General features: G+C 48.1%; 1 protein-coding gene across 1 annotated transcript in view; it reads right to left on the reverse strand.

The window, feature by feature from the left end:
* LOC142767077 (uncharacterized) overlaps positions 1-19,650 on the reverse strand; it is a 153,992-nt gene extending 134,342 nt beyond the window's left edge. Inside the window, exon 1 of the mRNA XM_075868297.1 lies at positions 19,587-19,650. The gene's annotated coding sequence lies outside the window, so the exon portion shown is untranslated. The remainder of the gene's footprint in view (positions 1-19,586) is intronic.
* Between the last annotated feature and the right edge of the window lie 6,287 nt (positions 19,651-25,937).

Genomic DNA, 25,937 nt, shown 5'->3' on the forward strand with positions numbered 1-25,937 from the left:
TGAAGGTCGTAGGTTTGATTCCTGCTCACGGCAGGTTATTTTTTCATCCACTTTTCTTTCTTCTTATTTACATTTCATTGGTTCTAATAACTTCCCCTGTACATTCCTTGGCATTACTGTCTGTTAGATCTCATTATTATTGTGTTAAGACACGGAAAAACGAGCCCTTAGGTATACACTTTTTTCCCTTATTTTCATTAAAAACGAGGGTCTCGTACTGGCAGACTTGGTGTCTTTAGGTTGTATACGAGGGACTATTAATCAGCTGCCCGCTCATAATAACTTCACGTGCTACGTGACGCCAAACATGCGCATAAAAGAGTGTTTTCACACTCGTCGCTTGGCTTATAGATGGCGCTGACTGTCACTCCTACTTCTAAATTCACATATAAACCCAAAAAAGTGGATGGAGGGAAGGCCGCTGTGGTAGCTCAGTGGTTAGAGCATCGAACGCGTTATTTTAAGGTCGTAGGTTCCTGCTCACGGCTGGTTATTTCTTCATCCACTTTTCTTTCTTTTATTTACATTCCATTGGTTCTAATTACTTCCCCTGTACATTCCTTGGCATTACTGCTTGTTAGATCTCATTAATATTGTGTTAAAACAGGAAAAAACGAGCCCTTAGGTATACACTTCTTTCCCATGTATATATATATATATATATATATATATATATATATATATATATATATATATATATATATATATATATATATATATACCGGTGAACGAGTGAGTTAGGTTAGCCCCCCCCCCCACTCGAGAAAGAGTTGGTACGCCACTGACTGGGGCGGCGACTTTCATGATGGTGTAATGCAGCAATGAATTTCAGATTACTTAACTCGGCCTTGGTGTGCAAACCGATTTCAACTCCTGGTGGTCTACATAAAACTGCAGTCGCTTCCCTATCGCAAACGCCAGTGGCACTGGCCCAGCGCCATACGTGATTACTAGACCACTGTGGCACTGACACTGGGACAGCCCCCCGCTGCACGAGGCACGCTGGCGCTGCATACTGGGACACCCATTATCGGCCGAAGTCTGGCTGTAAAATTGTTTTTAAAAATTTTGGTCTTGCGCACGTTGTAAATAATGCTGAAGCACGCGCGCAATGAAAAAAACATTGAAAAAAAAAGTGAGTGAGCCGGAGTCGAACGTACTACATTACCGCATTACACATTCTGAGCTTGACATGCAGCCCATTACTGCACACCTGAAAGACGAGAATTGGTGTATTTTCTTAATCCTAAAATAAATTCAGGTATTCACTATTTTGATTTTGCCGTTTACATACGCAGTGTTTCGTCTCTTCCTGCTCGCGCCAAACAGGTGATTCTTAGCTTAGTTTTTGTGCGTTGCCTTGGATCACACTCATCTGGCACGCTTCGCCGCAAAGCTTGGTAGCGTAGCTGCAGATGTGTCACGGCAATAGTAATGACTTGCTATGCGGCTAAATACCTATGTAGAAAACAGTGCTGATGCCTGCCTTTAGCGCCTAAAGCAGAGTTATTTATTGCCGTAAAATCCGGCCTCTAACAATGAGACGCAATATTGGCCGATCCCACGTACTTTGGAAATCGATGACATGCGAAGCACGAATGAAAAATGTTATGTTACTTAAAAATCAGCACAATGTTACAAAGTGGAGGTAAATGATGGCATACATGACTTCCGTGTGATGGTTCGAAAGCTTGGATGTGTCGTTTACCTTCGTCATCTATTAACGTTACGCGATACCAAATTTAGTATATGTGGAGCTAGCGAAACAGCCGCGAGCACGCTATGAGCATGGTATGTTGTCATGTTACTACATGACACGCATGTCAGTATTATCATGTTTGCACCAGTTATATATTTCGTCATCGATCGACGTCACGTAACACCAAATTTGGTATATGTGAAGCTAGCAAAACGGCCGCGAGCGCACGATGGGCACAGCGGCGCTACGTTTGCAAAACGCGAACAGCTGTAGCCTCGCACCAGGCGCGACAAGCGTCCGTCAGCGCGGCCCGACGCCAACCGGCATGAAATGCGACGTGCTGCATTTCGCGCCGATGCGTTACCCAGACAACACTGCGCCTCCTTTTTTATGATGGTGGGACGCCGGACGCGCTGAAACGCGCATGCGTCAAAGCAACGCAGCGCGGCGCACGCCTCCGAGTATATGGCAGGATCGCCGCCTGGCGTGGGAACGCTGGCGTCACCCGACGAAACAAACACCAGCGAGCACGCGCACCACGTCACGTCGAAATGTATTGGCACCTGGACGGTAGCATGTGGTCATGGTCTCACATGACACACATCTCATGATTATCATGTTTGCACCAGTCACGTACCTTCGTCATTCATTCACGTACCGTAATACAAAATTTGGTATAAGTGACGCTAGCGAAACGGCCATGAGCGCATCTTGAGCTTTGCATATAGCCATGTTGTTACATGACACGCATGTTATGATTTCCATGTTTGGGTTTGTCGCTTGTGTTAGTCATGCAATGTTATACCATACCAGTTTTGCAATATGCCATGTCAACGAAACCACCACAAGAGCTGCAGGGCCGTCATACGTAAATCATGACATTCGTGACATACATATCATGATTTTCATGTTATGACTAGTCAAATTTTTATTCTTCATACAGCCTTGTTATACCATACCATATTTCGCATCAATACTGTTATCGAAACGGCCAGGAGAACTAAAATTTGTAGGTCGCTAGATAGATAAATTGATGCGCTCAAAGTCGCCAAAAATTGTTAAGAAATGCTTCGCAATTAATAAGGGAATGTGACAGTTCTTTTTTTCAATTTTCCCCGTGAATTGCAACGAGATACGTGGCAAAAGCGCGAGACAGACGTGCGTATATTTGTGAAATGCGGCGTGCGGTGCGACGATGCGACAGCTGGAAGTGGTGACATTGCGTGACGTGTCGTGACGTATCATCGCATCACATTGTGGTTATGAGAGGGAAAAGAAAAGAAAAAGGAGCCCCATGACTGTCTGCATGAGCGTGCGACACCTCAACAGTAGCTCACAAGGGATGGAGGTGAGGAGGAATTAAAAGGATAGGATTAACGGTATAGATAGAAAGAGAGATGCGCTAGAACAGCAAGCGACAACATATGAGGGATGGGAGAGATAGGAAAGATGGAAACACCGTCAGAGGAGTCCGAGGACTCGCGAGAGCTCTTGCCGGCAAGAGGAGACGGCGTAGGGCTAATCCAGTCAGCCAGAGTTGCGCTGACATCGTCGTAGGGGACCGGCGGCAGGAGGGGGCGTAAGACCAACGCAGTTGGCCAGAGCTGCGCTTTCGTCAGAGATCGCGAGGACACAACAGGTTGGCACGGAATCCAGTGGGCGTGTCTCGCATCGCATCGCCACATAGCCGGTACGGCGAGCATCAAACCGGTGGTGGTGGTTGTAAGAAAGAGGAAAAAGGCACCTAATATCTTTCTGCCTCATGGGCGACACGGCGCAGTGCCTTATAGGGGTGGAGAGAAGGAGGAATAAAAAGAATAGAAGGAAATAGATGAAGAAATAGAGAGGCAAGCGACGAAAATAGAAGGAGATAGGAAAGTAGGGATCCAGTCGAAGCAGTCCAAGGGCGGGGCACCACAAAGGGATTCGCTCGGAGGATTTCAAGCTGGACGGTCGCGCCCTCACGATCTCCGACGCCAGCGTAGCTCCCGCCATCAAACCAGCCAGATATTTTCGTCGCAGCATCGCAACGTCACTTGGCAGCAGCCAATCACAGCGTGAGCAGAGGAGTGACGTCACGCCACTAGTGGCGCCATCTCTCTGTAGCCGCTCCCATCAGCCGTGATCCAGGCCAGTTCAAGCGAGTCGATGGAGTGGTGCGAGCGTGGAGTTGCCGACATCGCCGACTACGGTGTTGTGACAAACATCGAATACATTTCTCTGGTGATTTGATATTGTTCTGGATTCAATGAAGTGGTGTTTGAAGTGTGCCATTTCTGCACGAAAACACCCGTTTTAAAACCGTTAGCCCAACCGGAGATTGTGAGCAGCAATCCAATGTAAACACGGCTACCAGCGTTTCTGCGCTGATTCACTTCGCTTCCACATTTGCACTTCACATCGATGGTATCCAGAAAGCAATAGCTAATGGAAACGCCTTACACACTAGTACAAAGCCAAATAGCGTCGCCGAAAACAAGCGCTCCATGTCGATCTCGCGTGTGAACGGCGTAGGCGACTGCCGGCGCCCGCCATTCTAGGCCTACCTGTCGGAGTCGTGAATAATCAGCTGTTACCGCTGTTGCCACGTGCTTGTCGTTCACGAAGACATTTTATTCATTATTTTTTATGGAACAACGAAGCATGGCTGTGCAATTTCATTTGTTTTGAGCTTAATTACGAGGATACAAAGTTGTCGGACCGCGCATGCCGAGAAGCCGCATGGGGGTGCAGCCAGCCGCTGATAGCTCCTTCGCCGTCGTGTGTTCGAAAACATCGCATGCAGCACGCCGCACCACGCGACACCGCACGCGGCATCGCACGGAAAATCGCATGTTTGTTTCGCGCTTAATGTGCCGGAGTTTCGCGTGCTTTCTTGTCTTCGCAGTTCCGCGGTCAGTGCATCTAGCAAGCAACCACCATGTAACGCTCCTACACGTTCGTACACTGATTGTGCTCATCTAGTCAACCGCGTCTAAGTAAGCGTTTCCAAATCCTCCCATAGAAACAGGCAGTAGACAACAAAATCACCTGGTCGACAAAAGAACTTGACTCACGTGCTCAGAGGTCGGGCTTGTTCAGGCACTTCATACGCACGTGACCTATTGTACGGATGCCGGAGAGGGTAGGGAAAAGATTTGACTTGCGAAAGCTACGCAGAAGAGCGGGAAGGGTTTCGAGCTCGCCTTCTTACATCCTCGCTCCACGCCGCTTTAAAAATTCACAGCTTTGCCGGAAAGGCAAAGATATCAACGCGATAGCAACACATTTGAAGGTCATGCGCAGAACGGCAAGCAGATCGAAACGTGCCCCGCATTTTTCACGCAGAAAGAACGCATGAAACGTACTCACAGGTACAGTTAACGCAGATAAGCGTCTAAGTTGTTACTTCACTGTGCCTGAAAAGCGTGTCTTTTTTGCAAACGGAAGCTGTGAACCAATTGAAGTGACCTTTGGCGCCCGGTAACTACAACAGAATCGTTCAGACAAAACTGAAAGGCTAGCTAAGACGTACGGTTCTCCCACCGTGAGGTACTGGTGCGTGATCGAGTGTACAACCCCTTGTTCTCTACGCGGGCCAAAGTACGCGTGAGAGATGACTGCCGCCGCGCACTCAGTGCGTCATCTTGCTGATAATGCTTAAAACACGATAGTTTTTCCTCGAGACGCCCGCCAACAGCGGTTAGTGGTAGATATGAATAGTTTGCTGTGTGGCGTTAACCACTGGCATTAACCACTGAGCCACCTTTCGGTGACTCAGTGGTTAACACCTCGCATTCACGACGCGGAGGTCCCACGTTCAATTCCGTGCACCGGAGTCAATAACTGGGATTTTTTTCCTGGCGTTTTTTTATAAATTGCTACGTATGAATTGCTACGTATAAATTGCTGTGCATGACTTTGGCGGCCAAATCCAGCGGACAGTGTCCATATAAATGCTACCGCAATAAAACACAGCTTTCTCATCTAGTGAACCAATTAAAAAATTGTGAAAAAATATTCTTTATCGGACACGGAACACCTTCCACGGTCAAACTAAAGTTTGGTAAGTGGCCAGGTGAGTGGCCCCTTAACACCTGTTGTGCTTGAGCAGTGGGCAATGTCAATGGCTGGGATAGCCCGGCAAATTTAACAGCCTTTAGCAAGATAGTCCACCCAATTAAACATGCGTCACTGCACAAATTTCTTATAAAATACAAGAAAACTTGAGACCGAGTGCTATCACAAAGTTTATTGTCTTTTTCCGAAGTATACCTTACATCAGCTGTAAACTAAAGTTAAATTGGTGGCATTGACAAAGGGCGAACGTTCCTGCCTCCTGGAAGTATTGAAAAGTGCGCACAGTAGGCGCCATGTTTTTATTTGATATTATTGCGGATGAGAGCTTTGTTTATTGTGGAGGCGGGATGATGCATGGTTGCAGAAGTCAGGCCTGGCACAGAACACGATCACTTCATTTTCATCTACTCCACTTCAACAAAAGTCCCGTATCATTTTCCCCGTGGCAGACGATTCCCACTGGGTGAGTTAGTCAGTGTTGCAGGTGTTATGGCTTTAGCGGGTAACAAGTACGACGTCAGTTTTCCTATAGCAAGGGCCAGAAGATGTAAGTCGTGATATCACGTGCGTAACGTCGCTAAGACGCGACAAAACGACAAAGGGAACTATATAATGGGCCAGAAAATTTTTATACAAGCTACTCTTGCGGTATGGAGTACACAGGTACCCCATAACTCCTTCACTGTACGACACATGTAGATGTTGCGTATCGTAGCGGGCCTTTGAATGGTCTTGGGCTGCGAAAGTCTGGAGACGCTGATGAACCGTGCCTCCTCTGCGTGAAAGAGTGTCTCCGTAAGGGATGGATTTTCTCGATCTGAAAACGGGAGAATGGTTTCGAGGGTAGAACGTGGCTCACGGATGTAGACAAAATAAAGTGAGCTAAAGCCGGTGGTCTGTTGTAACGCACTGTTGTAGGGGTAAGTCATAAACAGTTAAACTTCGTCCAAGTTTTTTTGCTTGGAGTCAACGTGCATAGCGAGCACTGTATTGAGTGTCCTGTTGACACGCTACGTCAAACCGTTGGTCTGTAGATTTTATGACGTGGCTAGACGAAACTGTGAAGCAGACCGGCGAATCGACTCTTCCACGACGTCAGCTGCAAACTGCCGGCCACGGTCGCTGATGATGGCACGAGGGGCCCCATGGCGGAGGATGATGCAGCGTAGCAGGAAGTCACAAACGTGATCAGCTGTAGCGGCAGAGATCGCTGTGGTTTCAGCGTACCGAGTGAGGTGGTCTACACAGACTCTAATCTAGCGGTTCCCAGCGATAGATCGTGGAAAAGGGCCCATAAAGTCAATACTGACGACCTCAAAGGAAAAACATGAAGGCGGTATGGGATGGAGAATTCATGGCGGCGCAGTTGTTAGATTCTTGTATCGTTGACAGTGCTCACAGCTGGACACGTATTTAGCTGTAGCTTGACGCATGCGGAGCCAGTAGAAACGTTTCAGTGTTCGGGGATAAGCCTTGGCAAACCCCATAAGCGCAGATTTTGGATAATCATGCATACCTTCAAGGACGTTGGGTCGCAAAGATTTGAGGACAACTAAATGTAGGCGGGCCCCCTTTGCAGCAAAATTTTGCTTGCAAAGAATGCCATCTTGCATGACGACTAAGGTCTGATGCCGTTTATCGACGGCAGATGAGAAAACAGGGAGCCAGACTACGGTCTTGACGTTGTTCTGTAAAGAACGCTTGTAAATCTGAAAACCGTGATTCAGGAGCGGCAAGACAGTCGTCTTAATTGTCGGTGTCGTATTCAGTCGTGGGAAGAGAAAGTTGCGATAAGCAGGCAGCGTCCGGGTGCTGGCGGCCACTCTTGAAGCAAACAATAAAGTCATAGTCTTGAGAACGGAGTGCCCATCGTGCAAGACGACGGGTTGGATCTCGTGGACCAGTGAGCCAACAAAGTGGTCTGTGACGAAGGAGAATCGACGGCCATAGATGTACGGGCGAAACTTGTGCACAGCGAAGACAGCTGCCAAACATTGTGGCTCTGTAACAGTGTAATTGCGCTCAGCTTTGCTCAAAGAACGGCTCGCGTAGGCAATGACTTGTTCAGCGGCGCCGTGAAGCTGAAGTAATACTGCGCCGATTCTGCATCGTCATCGCGGTAATTTTGTGGGGAGCAGGCCAAGCGCCATGTTTGTCTACGAGATGCCCAAGAACTAGAGTTTCACGATCACCGCAATGAAACTTTTTGGAATTCAAAATAAGAGCTGTTTTCTCAAGGCACGTGACAACGACATCAAGTCAGCGATTTAGTTCTTCAAACATGCGGCCGAAGATTACGGCGTCGTCAAGATAGCAAAGACATATTTTTCATTTAAGCCATGGAGAACTGAGTCAATAAAGTGCCCAAACGTGGGTAGAGCGTTACATAAAACAAACGGCATTAGGTTAATTTCAAATAAGCAATCTGCAGTTATAAAAGCGATTTTTTCTTTGCCGACAGAGTGCATAGAGATTCACCAATATCAAGATATCCAGGCTTCGGAAGAAAAGTACGAAGCACAGTGAAAACAATCGATGACGTCGTTGCGGGAAAGTGGATATACGTCTTTTTTTATAACTAAGTTGAGCCGCCCGTAATCTACACAGAATCTCCAGGACCCATCTGTCTTCTTTACAAGTATAACTGGTGCTGCCCAGGTGCTAGACGACTCTCGTATAACTTTATTGGACAACTTTTCTCCCCCTTAGCAGCAAGAACTTTACGCTCAGATGGAAATACTTTGTATGGTTTCTGACGAATGGGATGGGCAAAACCAGTATCAATCGCATGACGAATGCGTGAAGGTGGGGAAAAAACTCTGCGTCTATTGAGTGCGAAATAAAAAACGGATGCATGGTTGAATAAGATCCGCACTAACGGTTGTCTCTTCTCTGGCGACAGCGGCTCATTCACCATATCCATGAGTATGTCATCACTAGGACAAGCCACATCAGACGCATTTTTATTTTTCCTGTTGTTGCTAAGGGCTGCATTGTTAACGCTGCTACTGACGTCGAATTCAAACAAAGCCAGCCTACTTCCACTTGGCAGTACAATCGGCTCAAAAGAGGAGTTGACCACCCATACCAAGGCTTTGTCACTACTTGTGGAAATCAACGAACTGCGCTAGAACCACATCCTTCTTCGTACAGCTCAGAGGGATTGGGTGAACTATAACGTCACGTTATCTGCTCTGATGTCAGAAACATCAACGGGCACTTGAACTATCGACTGGGCCGGCAAAACTATGTCATCAACGACTGCAAATGTCTGTTGGTATCACGTGGGCTCTTCACAAAAACCAGACTGTAGAACTTCACCAGCTGCGCAATCCACAGTGGCTCCACATTTTTTCAGAAAGTCTATCCCCAGGGTAACGTCATGAGAAGAATTCAGAATAACTGCAAAATCTGCCTTAAACAATTTAGTGGCGAAAGTAGCAGTTGCAGTACAGACTCTCACTGGGCGCAACGGTTCTTAACTCACTGCACGAAACATTGTCTCGCTTCCCCACGAGAAAATCACTTTCTTACCAAGACGAGTTTTAAAATTGCTGCTCATGACGGAAACAGTTGCTCCCGTGTCGACTAACGCGGACGTGAGGACGCCAACTGTAAGAACACTGACCCTATTTTGTAGCATGAAAACTAGAGAAGGCATATCTGTACGCAGTGAAAAATGTCCGATGACCTCACCTCCATCAGCCACGGCATCTAGTTTCCCGGCGGAGAAGGGCAAGTAAGGTGCCGATGACCTGGTGATGGTGACCGACGCTGGCGGGTGGGGGCTGGTGACGTCACACCCCGCACAGAAGCCGGCGAATTGCTGCGGAAGGTCTGTAAGAACTCGGTTTGGTAGTAGCCGTTCGGTGGCTAGCGATAGTCTCTTCGCGTACTTTCGAGCTGTGAGGACGCCGGGGATCACTACTACTGCGGCAGAGGTGACCGATGCCACTCTGAGCCGAAGCGGGCTATATGTCCATGAACGCCGCAGTAAAAGCACACAGGTGCTCCCCGCTCCACTCGATGCTGAAGATTGTCAGCGGGATTATTTGCCATGCTGTGCTCTCGGGGGGTGACCTTTGCACGGAATCGTTTCGCGGATCAGACATATAGGCATGACGACGCGACTGCACTGGCGTCCTTGACCCGACAAAGGCCGCAGCGTTGATGAACGCAGGCGCGAGGTCGCATAGCGTATAAGATCCGCGGCCATGTGCTATCGACGGCGCAGCAGCATCCCGCCGATCAAATTATTCGCGCACTATTTCTCATATTGTTGACGCCAGATCGCTGGGTGGAAAGACCAGGTCGATGCTCGCGACCATTGTGACGTTGGGGAGTCTACCAAACTTTGCCAAAATGCCCCGAGCTTTAAGGGCCTCCAAAGTTCGGCGATTTCGGATGATCTCAATGGCGGAATGCAACTCATTCCTTCGTATAAGGTAGTGATACATATCCTCCGCAATGCCCTTAAGGAGATTCGTGACCTTATCCTCATCAGTCATTAGTGGCTCCACGCTCTTGCAAAGCTTGAGAACTTCTTCAATACACATCGTAAACGTCTCTCCTGGGACTTGATCACGTTGACTCAGGGTCTGCTCAGCACGCTTCTTTGTCAAGGTCAAATCTCTAAAACACTTCTTGATTTCGTCCATGAAGTTCACCCACGTAGTCAAATTCTCCTCATGGTTTTCGTATCACATCAACGTTGTTCTCCCAAGAAAAAGCGGTACATATTGCACTGGCCAGTAGTGTCCCTGCGTTTATACAGACTCACCCACCGATAGAAGCTTAAGCCATTTATCGACGTCTTCTCCAGGTTTCCCAAAGAAGGGGCCTGGTTCTCTGTATTCGTCTTCATAAGTGTTAGGCGCAGCTGGTAGGATTTCACCGTCAGGGTTTATGATGACTGGTAGCAGAGGAAGTTCTGCAAGTCTGCGGCTTCGGCGAAGATCCAGGGATGTGTATTCTGCCCTACTTGTCCGAGGCTCCATGGTGTTACCCAGCACTCTCCACCAATTCTGTTACGGGTTAGAGATGTTTATTGCACAGGCGAGATGATTAATTGTTGCAGATGTCAGGCCTGGTGCAGAACACAGTGCCTTCTTTTTCCTGTACCCCACTTCAACGAAAGTCCCGAATCAGTACGTTTCAGCTGTGGAGAATATAGGTCTAGTCTAGTAGCCTATCCCGGACGTGTTGCGGATGCTGTGCTTGGTTACTGACCCAAAGAACACGTGTTCGATCCTACAGTGACAGTCCCAGTTGTATGGAGACAAGAGCCCCGCGACCTGGGTTATGTCATTGCCCGTTGAAGAACACCAGAAGGTGAAGTTTCTAGTTCGTTCCGCTGCCTCGTATCGTAATCATATCATCTATTTGTCAAATACAGGCCGACGTCCTAATATTTGGCGAAATCCAGGGCAGAGAAATGAAGGATAGAACCTAATCGCGTGTGAACACAAAGAGGGAATCAGTTGACAAGGGCTCCTGGACTCATTCTTTTGTGAAGCGCTCTCAAATGACGAGAAAGGCACGAAGGTCACTACGCCACAGAAAAGAAGAATGCGCCGTGTCAAGTTGGAGCTGCTCGCTTGAACTTTATTGTGCAATTCTAGTGCCCAAATAGGCCTTTCAGTTTCAGGTTAATATTTTTACTAGATTTACATGTCTGTACAGACGGCTCTGATACAATGTACTGATCGAAATACCGCAGTCACGAGATTGACAATGATAATATTGCCACTGAAGGCTAGCGACAGCAGATAGGTTACTATAGGTGACCCCGAAAATCTCAAACCAGTGCTGGTGGTTTTAAATGGGTCTAGCTGCCTTGAAATACAGAGATTACGCTTATCTTTCTTCATTGTCTGTATCAGTCTCTTCGGTTGACTGAAAAGATATTTCGCGGAATCGGGCATTGTCCCTCTGGCCAAAAATCAACATTGCCATGTTTTGTTCTGCACGGCTGACATCTACTGCAATACAACGTGCCTTGTTCTGCGCAGGTTCTGCAATGCAAGGAACGCAGAAGTATGTCACTATAGAACACAGGCATGTTTTCACACTTAGAGGTCTATTTTAAAATGAATACGGTGAGCAGATACTTGAGAACCAGGATATGAGAACTAGCTTGGCATTCTCGCGGTGTGAGGGTCGTGCGCAATGTACATACAGATGGCGCCGAGGTGAGGCATGTAGTCACTTCATGGCCCTCCGCGAGGAAGACCTTAAAACGTCTTTAGTTCATCGTGTAGATTCCTGAAAATGACCACCTACTCTTTTTAACAGCGAGGTGGTTAAAGCTAACCACAATTAATCTGACCGGCCTATCATATACTATTATCCTAATTGGGCGTGTCCCTCAGAATTCAGGTAAATCTCATTATTTAAAACAGATACAATAAAAATAAGCAGGTGACGGTTAGACCAATAAATCATGAACAGTAATTGGTTAAATCTCCCAATCTATTCAGCCACTCTCTTCGAATAAAAATGATTATTATAACTCATTAAACAGCTGCGAAGCGATGGCGGGGAGCTCAAGACTCCGAATACGTAAAACAAGAACATAATGCTGAAATTTTTTGTTCTTTGTGTGTAAGCATTCATCCATACTGTGTGTAACAAAGAATAGAGCCCAAATTTACTCTTCTTTCTTACCCAATGGTTAGGCCGAGAGTGACTGCGAGAAAACCTTGAATAGATGGAAGGTTTACGCAAATGACGATATCTCCGCTAAATCATGAGCGTTCCGAACTCTTGGCTTGAGCGTCAGTTTCTTTCGCTAACGTTTGGACACACGTGCCGCGGCTGTGAATGTCTATGAATTACCTCAAACCTTACTGCGATGTTAATCAACCTAGAAACAATAACCTGCATCCCCTAGCTTCAGCCTACAAAAAACCTAGAAGCTATCACATTTATCTTCAGAATCATCTGGTCTTGCTGTTTCCAACGTGGCATGGTTCAGTACACATTTCACCGGTGTAATAACACTGCTTTAAAAGCAGGAAAATGTTTCACTTTTCAAGTTAAGGTACACACTGTTTTTGTTACGCTATATGAGTAATCATTTTTCTGGAGTTTTCAGCTGGATTATTACAAAAATAAACCTATAAATAAGATGACTCACTTTGAAATTTGTGCCGAATGCCACAAGATACTTCATGAGTCACTGAGACAGAATTTTACGGAGATGTATCCTAATCGGTCGCGGCTGACGGACATTGTATACCTTTTTTATTTTTTTGTTAAGTGAGTAACCAAACAAAACACGTCATGAAAAGCTTGAGTATGATGTTTGAAATAAAACTTCTTGAAACAAAGTACAATCGTACTCCTGGAACGTCTTCTCTACACATATATAAAGGAAATCTTAAGATATGTTCGCTATTTTCTACGTGCCTTTAATTTGTTTGTAAATGTCACCGATAGCAGCTGATCGCTTAGAAACGGCTACAGAGTATGCAAGTACCGCGTACCTGAGTCACCGGTGAAGTTTCTTTTTTTGTGTGCTTTATACCGAGACGAGATCTTCATGCCAATGGAAAGGTCACTACGACTGAAGGCCGAGATCCAGGTTGCCATAGCCTACGACGTGGTAGTTTAAACGTGGTAATTCCGCAGCTATGCAGGTCGTGGTAGCAAAGGAGTATACAATGACCCTTATGAACGAAACGCTCACACGTGTAAGAGAAGTAGTAGACTGCAGAATTTTTAAAACGAAATTTGCAAGCTTATCTAATATGAAGGCTACCATCGCCCGCGTTGTAGCGTAGCACACGCTCGCCGCGGTCATTCTGGCGTTTCATGTGCTAAAATAGCCGTGAGACATGTATTAAAGATGTAGTTCAGCTAGTTTCTGCCATCCGAGGTTTTTACCGGGCGGTGTCATAGCTACGCAGTATGATTGCAGTGAGGACTTTAGCCCTGCATTCTACGGGGACCCCTAGCCCCTCAGCTTCATTGAAATGTGACCACCGCGGCAGTGATTCAAACAGATCGATTTGCGTTAACAATTAAACACCATAACAAGCAGCATATCATAACGACTAGGCCGTAAATGACTGACGTATGAAAAATTATTGGTGACTCTCTCCTCAAACAGGCACCGCGAAAAAGTGAGACCTCAGGGTAGAACACTGAGCGAAATATTTATCGACCTAAAGCTATATAAGCTAACAAAAAGCAAAACAAAAATACCCAGGCAGTTCATATATTATGAGTATCAATCAATTATTGTACCAATAGCAATTTATTGAGCTACCACAAATACGCAAGAGTGTTGACGGAATAATTAAACAATGCGCTATAATATCCCTCAGAGCATGTAAATAGCACGAGGGTAAAACACTTCTAATTCCCGATGATTAGGGGCCAACACGAAATGGCACACGGTTTTTTAGGTGGCAGGGCTGGTTTCGGCACCATCAGACCAGGCTGACTTGGTCAAAAAAGGCACTTGTTTGTTTGTTTGTTTGTTTGTTTGTTTGTTTGTTTGTTTGTTTGTTTGTAGCCTAGAATCCATGGCTCACACCCACTCTGGTGAATTGGCCAAGAGAACATATGGTCTCATATGAACGATAACTGCACTATTGCTTACAACCAAAAAAAGGGGGGAAAGTTGTAGAATGAAGACAGTATATTAAAAAAAAACAAAGATTCAGGTAGTGAGAAAAAAAATCAACATGAAAGTAGACACTAATAGCTATACCTTGATTTTGGGAGCCGACCAGACAGCTGGTTTTGCCTAACCTGATTAATTTGGTATGTCGCGGATTTATCGAGATTTGAAAATTACGTAAAGGCACACCGGGCATCCTTCTTCCATATCGACGTGTCTGATACCCTCTATGCGGCATTGTGAAACTGTTACCCGTTTCTGCTAAACGCGTTCCTTGTGCACCATTTTTTGCTTGCGAGCTCGAAGTGTCACATTTTTTTTCCGTCATGGTTATTTCGCAGTATGCAATCGCATTGAACATGCAGCTCAGCTCTACATTTTTAGGAGGTTACATTGTGGTGCATGAAAGAAAAGTAAGCGAATCGTTAGCAAAGACGCGCCAAGAATACAGACACCTCATCCACGGGAGTACAACTATTGTGTACATCGAATAAATCTCCGGCGAACGATGCGTTAGCCTTCTCAAAATGGGAAAAAGCTACAACGACGAGCTCATTACCTAAGCCAACCTTTGACGTAAACCAACGTCTTCCTGCTCACCAACAGCAACAACCCTGATGCTTTTTGCAAGAATACATGGATAATTTGTCGTCATTAGAGTGGGTCCAACAAGCGTCCCAAGGTAAGTACCGAATCACAACCGATACAGATTCTCGAGGCAGTGTTCGTACCGAGTATAAGCATAAGAATGGAGAGTTTTGATAAAAAAGTCGACGAAACGGTATGCGATGGCTTCATCCAGCGGTTCATTGGCCTCGCCATTTCTTCTTCTTCTAAAAACCGAAGCCTGGCGGCCCAGTCGAAATTCTGAACTTCTACAGGCGTGTTTTTTTTTTGCTATACGCAGCCAAGCACCAGGCTCACCTTCGCGATGTTTTGACTAGGCTACTATGAAGCCGAGCTACCGCGTGGACACCAACATTAGCGAAAACCTGCGAAGAATGCAAGCCACCACCTACACTGCTGTGCTCCGCCTCCATCCCATGCCAGGCGCTTCCTTGGAACTGTCCACGGATGCCTCTAATTTCGCCGTCGGCGCTGCCCTGATTCAACGTGTGGACAAACCTTGCACCGTTTGGCATTCTTCTCTAGCAAACTCTCAGTTCGAATGATGACCCCTTCAATGACCACTTCAACCATCCAAGCCACGACCACTGCCCCAAGAAGCTCGCCAGGTAACTAGAGAACTTCCGGCGATATACGACACAGTGCAACACTTCAGCAATGTTCTCGCAGTGCAGCACGTCATCAACTGTACCGACCGCAAACTAACCTACGCCTTCCCTCAACGTCGAGACAAACTCCCGCCTGTTCGGCCGAACTAACTTTCGTGCATTGCACAGTTCATCACTTACATTTAAGACGCCCGCGGGAAAAACAACGTAGTCTTCGAAGCGTCTTCACGCGAAGTTCCCATCAGCACCGTGCAGGTAACAGTGAGCACCCTCGCCGAGGCTCAGACCATGGGTGCCAAACTGAAGGAACTTCTCGAAGGCACGCCCTAACTACAGTTTCAAAAAGTCCCCGCTCCAGTTTCGACAACCAGAATCTGCTGCGACACGTTTACAGGACAAAAAAGGCCCGATGTGCCCGTGTCCCATCACCATGGTATTTCCAATTACCTCCACAGCATCAATCATCTCGGCATACGCGCCTGCACATGCCTCGTGGCTGACTGCTATGCCTGGTCCTCCATGCAGAGGGATTTTCGTAGGTGGTCGCGCTTCTACATTCACTAAATATTTGCTAAAATTACCAAGCACGTAACGTCCTCACTCGGAACATTCCCCCAGCCCTCTGGTTTGTTTTAACACGCCCACCTCGACATTCCAGGACCTTTTACTACGTATAGACCCTACCACTACTGCCTCACCACCACCGACCGGTACACTCGACGGCACGACGCGACGGGCCTCGAATGAATCTCCGCGAAAGACGTCCCCTCGGTCTTATTCCTTACTTGGGTTGCTCGTTTTGGTGCGTCCTGCCATGTAACCACCAACCAAGGGCGACAGTTTGAGTGGTAGCTATTCAAGATCGTCGGTCTGACTATTGATTTTGAACGCTTCAGGGCACCAGTTACTACCCATGCGCCAGCGCAATGATCGCACGTTTCAATCAAGAGTTCAAGGAAGCCATTATCTGCCACTGGGACTGAACCGAGCTTGAGGCTATCCGAGCTGTCAACCTCGGTCTTCTCGCCACCTTCAAACCAGACATGCACGGTACACCAGCAAAGCATGGTCTATGAGGAACCACTTCATCTCCCAGGGGAATCCCTCGCAGAAATGCCATCCCTCGCCACTACGTAAAACCACACCGACTTCATCGCCCTGCTCCCACGCACCGTCACCGCCTTAAACCCGTTGCCGGCAGCCCGCCACAGCAAGTATACACTTTTCGTGTTCATAGAGCTAGTATCGTGCACGCATGCTTTCTTCCACGACGACACCGTCCACCGGCCCTTCCAGCCACCGTACTGTGGACTATACCTTGTTGTCCAGCACGACGACAAGAACATCTCTCTGCCCCTGAACGGGAACGATGCTCCCGTCTAGACTGACCGACTCAAGGCCGCAAACAGCTGCGAAGGAACAGGGCAGTGTCACTTCTTCCACACTAAACAAAGTCGCAGCCCACTCCTTTCACGACACGCTCTAGACGCCTGGTACGCCTCCCAGATTTCTATTGAGCCAGAGGTTTTAGGGGGGTGACTTGGTGAACACTGCGCACAAATCTGCACTGCCTCCACCTCGCCACTGGTAAGCTTGGCGTGACACGCCCACTTGCTTCAACACGCTTTCGAGAACACAGTGCCACCGCAGCTACACCGGAGGCTTATGTCACCGATGGTGGCGGTAAAATCCAAGCCGCCAAGCTAGGTTTCATACTTGCTTCTCTAACCGTTCGAGCCTAGCGTCGCATTTCGCCCCGCCACTTCTGCGACGTGAATAAATGCTCATGCGTTTATGTTGGAATGCGTACTTCTATCACATGACATTCCACAAATTCCTCTTCACCCTCGGAACATAGCTATCATCGCCGCCTTGCCCCCGCGCACCAACAAAAACGTCATGCGCCGATTTATCGCTTGCAACGTCTATTACAGATGCTCCGGAAATGAATCAATACAGAACGCCAAACTGAGTACTCACCTCACGAAAACTGGCACGAATTAAATTGGAGTACCACGGCTTTTTACTGATGTTAAGCACCGCTAGGACACCTGCAGGCACCTACAATACTTGAGCATTTCATAGAATACGCCGATGAAAAATTCCACACCGACGCCAGCAGCTTAACACTAAGCGTCACTCTGGTGTGCAGGGCTGATGAGCTCGAATCGTTTATCAGTTGTGGCAGCAGGTCGCTATCGAAGGCGCAAACCAACTATTCGACACCATAAAAGGAGTGACTTGTCATCATATAGGATTCATCGAAGTTTTAAGCCAGTTATACTGCAGGTCTTTCAATGTTGGGAGGTATCACCAGGCCCTGTGGGCGCCAGCTACTTCAGTATTCCGTCAACAACGTCGCTTAGAAGTATGGAAGAAAGCACTCCAATGCCGACTGCCTGGCTCGTGCCCCCATCGAGCCATCTTTGCAGGATGACCAGGATCAATGTTGCTTCTCGGGTACCATAGGTGCCAAAGACTGCTCATTAAGAGCAAGCCAACCCAGAAATCACAGGGTTGTAATTTTTAGTGAAATGTTTTAGTGAAATTCAGCGTCATTTTAAAAAAAACGATGCCCTCGTGAGAACTTCGTGACAGCCTTTGTCAACTACCTCATTTTTGTGGCGTCGGCTTTGTGACTAGAAGTTGACCAGGCCCCGCATGACGACCTGACGGCTTTCCACCATGGTTTTTGACACACACTTGCCAGGACACAAAAAAATACTATACTGGTCAGGCTGTACCGCCGTCGTTGCTCATTTTTTCAGGGCATGCAATGACAGTTGTTGACGCAAAACACCACCACGGTTAGCGGGACTACTGCAGCCTTTTGAACCTCCTCTCCAACCATTGCAGCAGGTCTGTTTGGACCAACTTGGGCTGTTCTCAATGTCGACTGTAGGAAACAAGTCTAACGTTATAGACAGCGAATACCCCGCCCACTACGCCAAAACAACAGCTATGCCCGAAGGCATCACTGTGAAAGTATTCAAGTTCTTTACATAGTGCATCACCCTGCATAATGATCTCTCACGCCTCCTTATCGCCGCCAGAAGTACAGCCGTTACTGATGGCTTTACCGAGGTGATAATAAATTACAGCAAAGCAAACCACCGCCAAACTGCAGCCTACGTGCAAAAACTGATGGTGTTACCAAGATTCTTGATAAGACTATCACCAACATGCTGGCCATGTAAGCCACGTCGACGTCCAACACAGTACGTTTGATGCCATCTTTTTGTAGGTGACCTTCGCGTACAAGATGGTCATGGTAGAAAGAATGCATATGACGCCACACAAGTTTGTCTGCAGAATAGAGCTGGTGACGACGCTCGATGTTTTGCTACTCAACGTCACCGACGAAGAAAAGGTTGACGTCACCATCTACCTACAATGCAGCGAAGTAGCCAAGCAACTCGCCTGTCTGCAAATTGAAAGCCAAGAAAAAACCGACAGTTATCATTACGACCTCCGAATACATAATGTAGAACGTCAACCAAGCGACCGCACTTCGGTGTCAGAAACTTCGGTGGTTCTTGGCTTCATAAAAGCTGCTTCAACATCTCACTGGTCATGACTAGGACATTAAAGCAGCCGACATTACGAACTTCCCTTCTTTGTGACACACACCACAAGCACGTTTTCAACGGGGACGCATTTGTGCAATGGAGCACCTGATTATTCTTACACCGCCTAGACGATAAGCTAATAACGGCTTAATAAAGTGTTTCCAAATGTGATGTGATATTAGGAGAGCGCTGTCCCGTTGTTTGGCTATGTTGCTATCGTACTCGACCGCAATGTAACATGTCAGCACATACCGCTCCTAATGGCACTGGAACAAGCGGTTTGAGCAATACTCTAAAACGAACTCAGGCCTTCCTGCTCAGCACACACACCACCACAATAAGAGCTACACAAACACCAATTTCAACGATAAATGCACGACTTGCCCAAGCCTTACCTCGTTCTCGATTATTATATTCCTCACGGCAGCCTGGGGAGCAAGTGTCGCACCGACTCGCGACGCGACCTCGCTAACAATTTTATTCCTTTCATAAGCGACATTTACGCGATGCATTTTTCCTTCGAAAACGTGTAAAAGGTACAAGAAAAAAATGAAAGACAGAAACTTCTACGAACACCAACAATAGATGACGCATATAGCACAAGATTCCATCTATAGCTCAACTACAGGAGGCGTTGAACTGCTGCGAGAATTCTGCCCCTGTCTTCAACCACATTGCAGTGAGAGACAGAGAGACGCCTGAGATCTTGCCACTTTATTCTTCAGGATGAAAGCGGAGCGGTGACCGCTAGCCTGCGTCCTAGTCGCGAGGCGCGAGAACTTCTGTCTAGCTCTCGCCTCGAACTCTTAAGGCTGGTGCACACCAGCGACTAGCAGCGCTAGCAGCGGTCACGCGCCTATTTGCGACTGGTTGCAAACAGTCGCGAACAGTCACAAACGGTCGCAAAGCACCGGCTTTGGCTAGTCGGTTCCTGACCAATTTTACAGTCGCGCGACTGCAGTCGCAAAGCGGCTGGAGCCAATCAGCGATGCTGAACGTTTTTTGTTTTTATTCATTGCGCTGGCCTACTGCCGCCAGATACAAACAAGTGCGTTCTTCTGGGTCTGTGGCACCATGGCCACCACGGAATACTTGGCTTGGAGATGGCGGGGTGCAGTAGTTCGAGCAAAGTGTCAAATTTACGTGGTGGCATTCGCAAGAAGCTAAACACCATGAAAACAAAGAGAAAATGGATTGTGCACTATCTTTCGCCCGTATTCAGAATCATTTTTTGTCTTGAACTTGACTTGTCACTGCCTTCAATGCAGCGCGTTTGGAACGCATGTGGGCTTCACGCCTTGGCAAAGACTTAAGACATCGCATTCGAGACGCGTTCGAGACGCGTTCGAGACGAGTTCGGGCTGCATTGAAGGCGTACGGCTCTCGGAAATACTCCTCGTCGTCTCAGTGCAGCTCGGCAGGTAGGCGGCTTGCATGGCCGGCCAACTCTCGCGATCAATGAAACGGTCCCACCCATCACCGGCTTTTCCTTTTCTTTGGACATATCTATGTTGCCAGCGCTGACACCATGGAACAGTGCACTAGCACCATTACAATATCTTGTTCTTCGCTTGAATAGAACGCCTTGACGCTGTTGGAAACGCTGTGCGAAAACAGACGAAAACAAATGTAGTGCGCTTGGTTTGCTCCGCTCACTGAGCTACCGGTGATGAGCTGATCAGTGCCGGTCTCTAGAGTTCTCGCTGATAACGAGATCCAGACGTGACTCTCCAGCTTTGCGACTTCCAGCCACTCGCATGCAGCCTCTGCCGGTGTGAACATCAGCCGCTTTTTGGTCGCCAGTCACGCGAATGGTCGCGCGACCGCTGCTAGTCGCCGGTGTGCACCAGCCTTAAGCATGAGCAGCGCGAAAGGCGCAGCGCAGTGACTAATGAGTGAGGATGATGATGATGAAGGTGATATGGCACACACCGCCCCCTCCCCAGCACCTCACGTGATTTAAAAGGTATATACAAAAGAAGAAGAGGCAGAGGCACTATGTATGTACATGAACAAGAAATTATAGAGTGTTTGTTCGAGAAGTCCACTTTGTCAACGTGTATGGGCCATCGGGAACCAGTGGGTCTCTGGTGGCAGGCTCTGGAAGAAGTTGAACGACGACCTTTGTGAAAGTATACTATGGTCGCCATCCATCTGAGGTGAACATCATCAGGAGGTGCGTGCCAGCATGACTTGATAGGGCCTGCGAGGAGCGCACCGAGTGTGATGAGTGAGCATATTAGGTAGAGTTGCCTGCAGGTGGAGATGAGGGCGTGTGCAAAAAAGCCTAATCGCCTGTGCGCCAAATCGTGAAAAGTGGCACAGTGAAGTCTTGAAGACCAACTATCAACGAGTAAGCGAGAAGCCGCGAGCCAGTGGGTGCGTGTGCTGCGCGCGCCTCGAAAATCTCGCGGCACCGACAATGTGAATAGCGCGCCGCTGCTTGCCGCGTGATCGTGACGATGGGTGGTACGCCATCATGGCCTGCTTTCCGCTAGTGTGCGCGCACCTTTCTCGGCTGTCGTCGGCGTTGCGAAGGTTAACAAAGCCTATCGCGTCCGCAAGTGGCGACGTCAGCACCAACGAGGCGCGAGCCAGGGAAGCCGAACGCCAGCGTCATCAGTGGAAAACCAGTGACACTGATGTGGTGTGAGTCGAGAACACCTATCGCGGTCGAAAATACAGAAAGCGAGCGGGTAACACCAATGAGACGCGAAGCAAGGAAGCCGAGTGCAAGCATCTTCAACGCGTCCCGCCCTCTATGTTTCAGCGTTTCAAACAAACGTTTGCTTGAGTAAACTCTACACCAAGTTTCACTTCAAAAAAAAAATTGCCCGCAGCTTCCCTCGGGGGAACACAGAGGAGGATGCGGAGCATATAATTGGTTAACGGGGTGTTAAAGTGCGACTTACTTGGGTCGATGGCTAAATTGGTTAACGTGGTTGTGAAATGGGGTGTTAAATTGCGACTTACTTGGGTCGATGGCTAAATTGGTTAACGTCGTTGTAGGAGGGGGTGTTAAATGAGTGAACACGTACACACGTATGCGAAAGGGCGGCGCTGGTCGAAGGGACGTCGATCATTGTGTTTGTGGATTCGTTGAAATTCATTTCACCGCGACCTTGGACGTCGACGCGCCGTACAAACCAACCGACGAGCGCCAACTGAGCGAGCGAGCGCCGACCTTGAGTATATATACAGCGCGACGGCGCATGCACTGTCAGCTGTCGAATGTTCGAGAAGGGGGAGAAGCGCAACGGCGCATGCGTGCGCGTCAGCTGCCGATGTTCTCGAAGCGCGACGGCGCATGCGCGCGCGTCAGCTGCCGATGTTCTCGAAGCGTGACGGCGCATGCGCGCTACATTATACAGCTAGCGAATGTTCGTGAAGAGGAGAAGCGCACGCGGTGTGTAGAGGAGGAAGGCTGCACAGATGGTGGAGGAGTGAAGCGCGCGCGGTGTGTAGAGAAGGAAGGGATGCACAGATGGTGGAAGAAGGAGGAGGAAGCTTGCGGACGGCGCCGCACTACAAGCCTCGAGTATTAGATGCTCCGCATCTAAAAATTCTTCCAGAACCCGCGTCAACGCCTGTTTCAATTGGGTCAACGCCATGCGCACCACTGCTGCTTCGAATTCAGTCAGGGTTTCCTTCGGTGGGACGGTCCATAGTTTCAGGGGCGAAGCTCCCTAAGCCGTCGATGGTGCATCCGCAATCTATTTAGTAGTAGTAGTAGTAGTAGTAGTAGTAGTAGTAGTAGTAGTCGACGTAAGTAGCCGCCCCATGGCCGTAGTGGAAGAGCAGCACGCGCGCACTTTTTTGAATAGAGGAGGAAACCAGCACACGTTAATTATAAATAAAAAGATAGTTGTTTCTTATAAAATAACCTACAGAGACGAGTATCGGGGACTTGATCTCCAATAAAATTTGACTTGTATGTGTTGCGTACTAAAACAGAAGTCACAGCTCTGCCGCAAGGGTGAAGCAATGAACGCAATAGCATCATTTCGGAAGGTCACGCGCAGAATGGAAAGCAGATCGAAACATGCCCCGCGTTTCTCACGCACAAATGACGCACAAACCGTACTCACAAATAAAGATGAACGCGAATAAGCGCCTCAATTGTTACTTCGCTGTGTCTCAAAAGCGCGCGCCTTTCGCGAACGGAGATAGCAGTGACTGCATTGACCTTTGTGCACCCGGTAACTGCAACAGAATCGTTCCAGTGCCCAAGCTAGCCAAGACGTACTATTCTCCTCTCCTGGCCACCACGAGATAAGCGTGCGCGAGAGATCGTCCACTCCCCTCCCCTCTGCGGGCCAAAATACGCGTGAGAGATGAGAGCCGCCGCTAGGAAGCCTACATGATTGCCTCTTTTAGGGTGGTTCCAGTCTTTGGTACACTGTATACATGCTGCCAATGCTCCTCCACCCGCAAAAACACGATGTTGCCAGACGACAATTCTGCGCTATGGCGCCATAATGTGGCCGGCACTACGTGTACGCCTGGCTCCATTTCATCTTCGAGAATATGGCCCGGCGTCGCTGTCAACACGAAGCAGTAGATGCATCAGGCGTGAAATGTGTCCGTCGGTGGCGTCCAGCGTCGGTGTGAAAACGAAACTGTAGATGCATAAAGCTTGAAATGTTTCCGTCGGTGGCATCCGGCGTCGGCGTGTACACGAAACAGTAGATACGTTAAGCGTGAAGTGTAATCCTGGGTGTCGTACAGCGTATACGTCAACACGAAACCGTAGATGCGTCAAGCGTGAAATGTAATCGTCCGTGTCGACCAACGTCGGTGGCTACACAAAGCATTCCATACATCAAAGTCCCAGGTAGCGCAAATTAAAATCGTGGCATATCAACGATATTAAGTGGGGCGAAGCATCCATCCCTCCATTCGTTCTTGATTCCATCCGTCCGTTCATCTGTCCATGCGTCCATTCGTACGTCTGTCCATCCATCATGCATCCATTCGTCCGTGCATCTGTCCGTCCGTGTATCCATCCATCCGTGCGCGAAACAGACAGACAGCCAACGAATGAACGCGGCCAGCGAATGATTCACGGTTCACCGATAAAACCCTGTGAATAATCACCCGACTTCTCATAACTTTCTCCGTGAATATGCTGTGATATGGTTAATACATACTTGCATATATACAGGGGACAACTGACCTACTCCTGAAAGAGCCACTCATCAGGCTCCATACGAAATTATAGTTAGACTTAGGAAGTTTTTGGGTGTCCGGTGAGGAACATTTTGCCCCAAATGTTTTTGAATCGGTACATTAATAGCTTGAAAAACTGTTTTTTTAGCGTAGCGAACCAAGGATGAGAGGAGGTGAGCTCGAAATCCTTGCCGCTCCTCCGCGTATTCTTCGAAAGTCAAAGCTTTTTCCTACCTTCTCTGGCATCCGACCAAGAGGTCACGTACGCATGACGTGCCCCAACAATCCCCGCCCCCGGGTACGCGATCAGCGTTTTTTTTTGTTTGACCAGCGTTTTGAGGTTTACTGCCTGTTTCTGCGTGATGTTTTGGAAACGCTGGCTTAGACGCGGTAGAATAGTTGAGCACAACGAATACACGACCACGTAGGAGCATTCCACTGCTGTTGTTTGCTCAATGCGCTGACCGCGGAATCGCGGGGACACGAACGCATGTGAATTGCCGGCCCATTATCCCCACATATCATTGCAAGTGACGGGGAAAAAGTGAAAAAAGAGAATGCTTACATTCTCTTATTTCTTTTCTTTACTCATTTAGAGATTTATTATTCTGTTCAGGCAACAAATACATGAACTACGCATGCTGTGATAAATAATTTTTGCCATGTCACGTCCCTCTGTTGGAAACGTCAGGGCATAGTCATCTACGTGGAGGACCATCGTCAGTGCATTGCCATGCATGTAGGGCCATTAATACGCGCAGGTCATTCCCTCACTCTCTGGGTGCGTGCCCGCAAGAGGTAGGAAAAGCAGCACTCATCTTGAAATTTGGCCTATTTCCGCAACGTGTAGCGTTGAAAATTTTGGCAGACGTGATCATGAGCGCCTCATCTGCGCATTGCAATTGTCAGTTCAAAATGGTCAAACCTGGTGATTCACGCTTTAAGGAGCTGCGTGCTTGAAAATTCACAGCATATCCACAAGGTGAGCGATGACGAGTGGGGCGTAGCGGGCGGGTGGACGGATGGTTGAACGAATGCACACACGCACGAATGGACGGGTTGATAGTTACGTTTTGAGCTTGATGCAGAGAACGTGTTGACTCCGACGCTGGACGCCACCGTTGGTTTCATTTCGCGCTTGATGCACCTAAGTGTTCACGCTGACGTCGACGCTAGATATGCCACCGACTATTACGTTTGGAGCTTGATACATGTAACGTGTTGACGCTGATGCAGACGATGCCACCGACGGTTACGTTACGAGCTTGATGCATGTAACATCTTGACGGCGATGCTAGACACCGCCGACGGTTATGTTTCAAGGTTCATGCAAGTAGCGTGTTGACACCGATGCTGGACGACACCACCGACTCCGATTCTGCGATGAAACAGGGGGCACAGCACTGATTATGCGATGGAACACTCACCCTTGCTGTTGTTCCAGGTGGTCCTCTTGCTTGGCGCGGCTAAGGATTCATCGAGTACGGTGCCATGCCACATAAATGCTGACAATGCCGACGGTCGGCCACCGATGCTAATTTATTTATGTATTTATTTATTTGCAATACTGTCGACTC

The sequence above is a fragment of the Rhipicephalus microplus genome, chromosome 7 (assembly GCF_043290135.1).
Source record: "Rhipicephalus microplus isolate Deutch F79 chromosome 7, USDA_Rmic, whole genome shotgun sequence".
In the NCBI taxonomy this organism is placed as follows: Eukaryota; Metazoa; Arthropoda; class Arachnida; order Ixodida; family Ixodidae; genus Rhipicephalus; species Rhipicephalus microplus.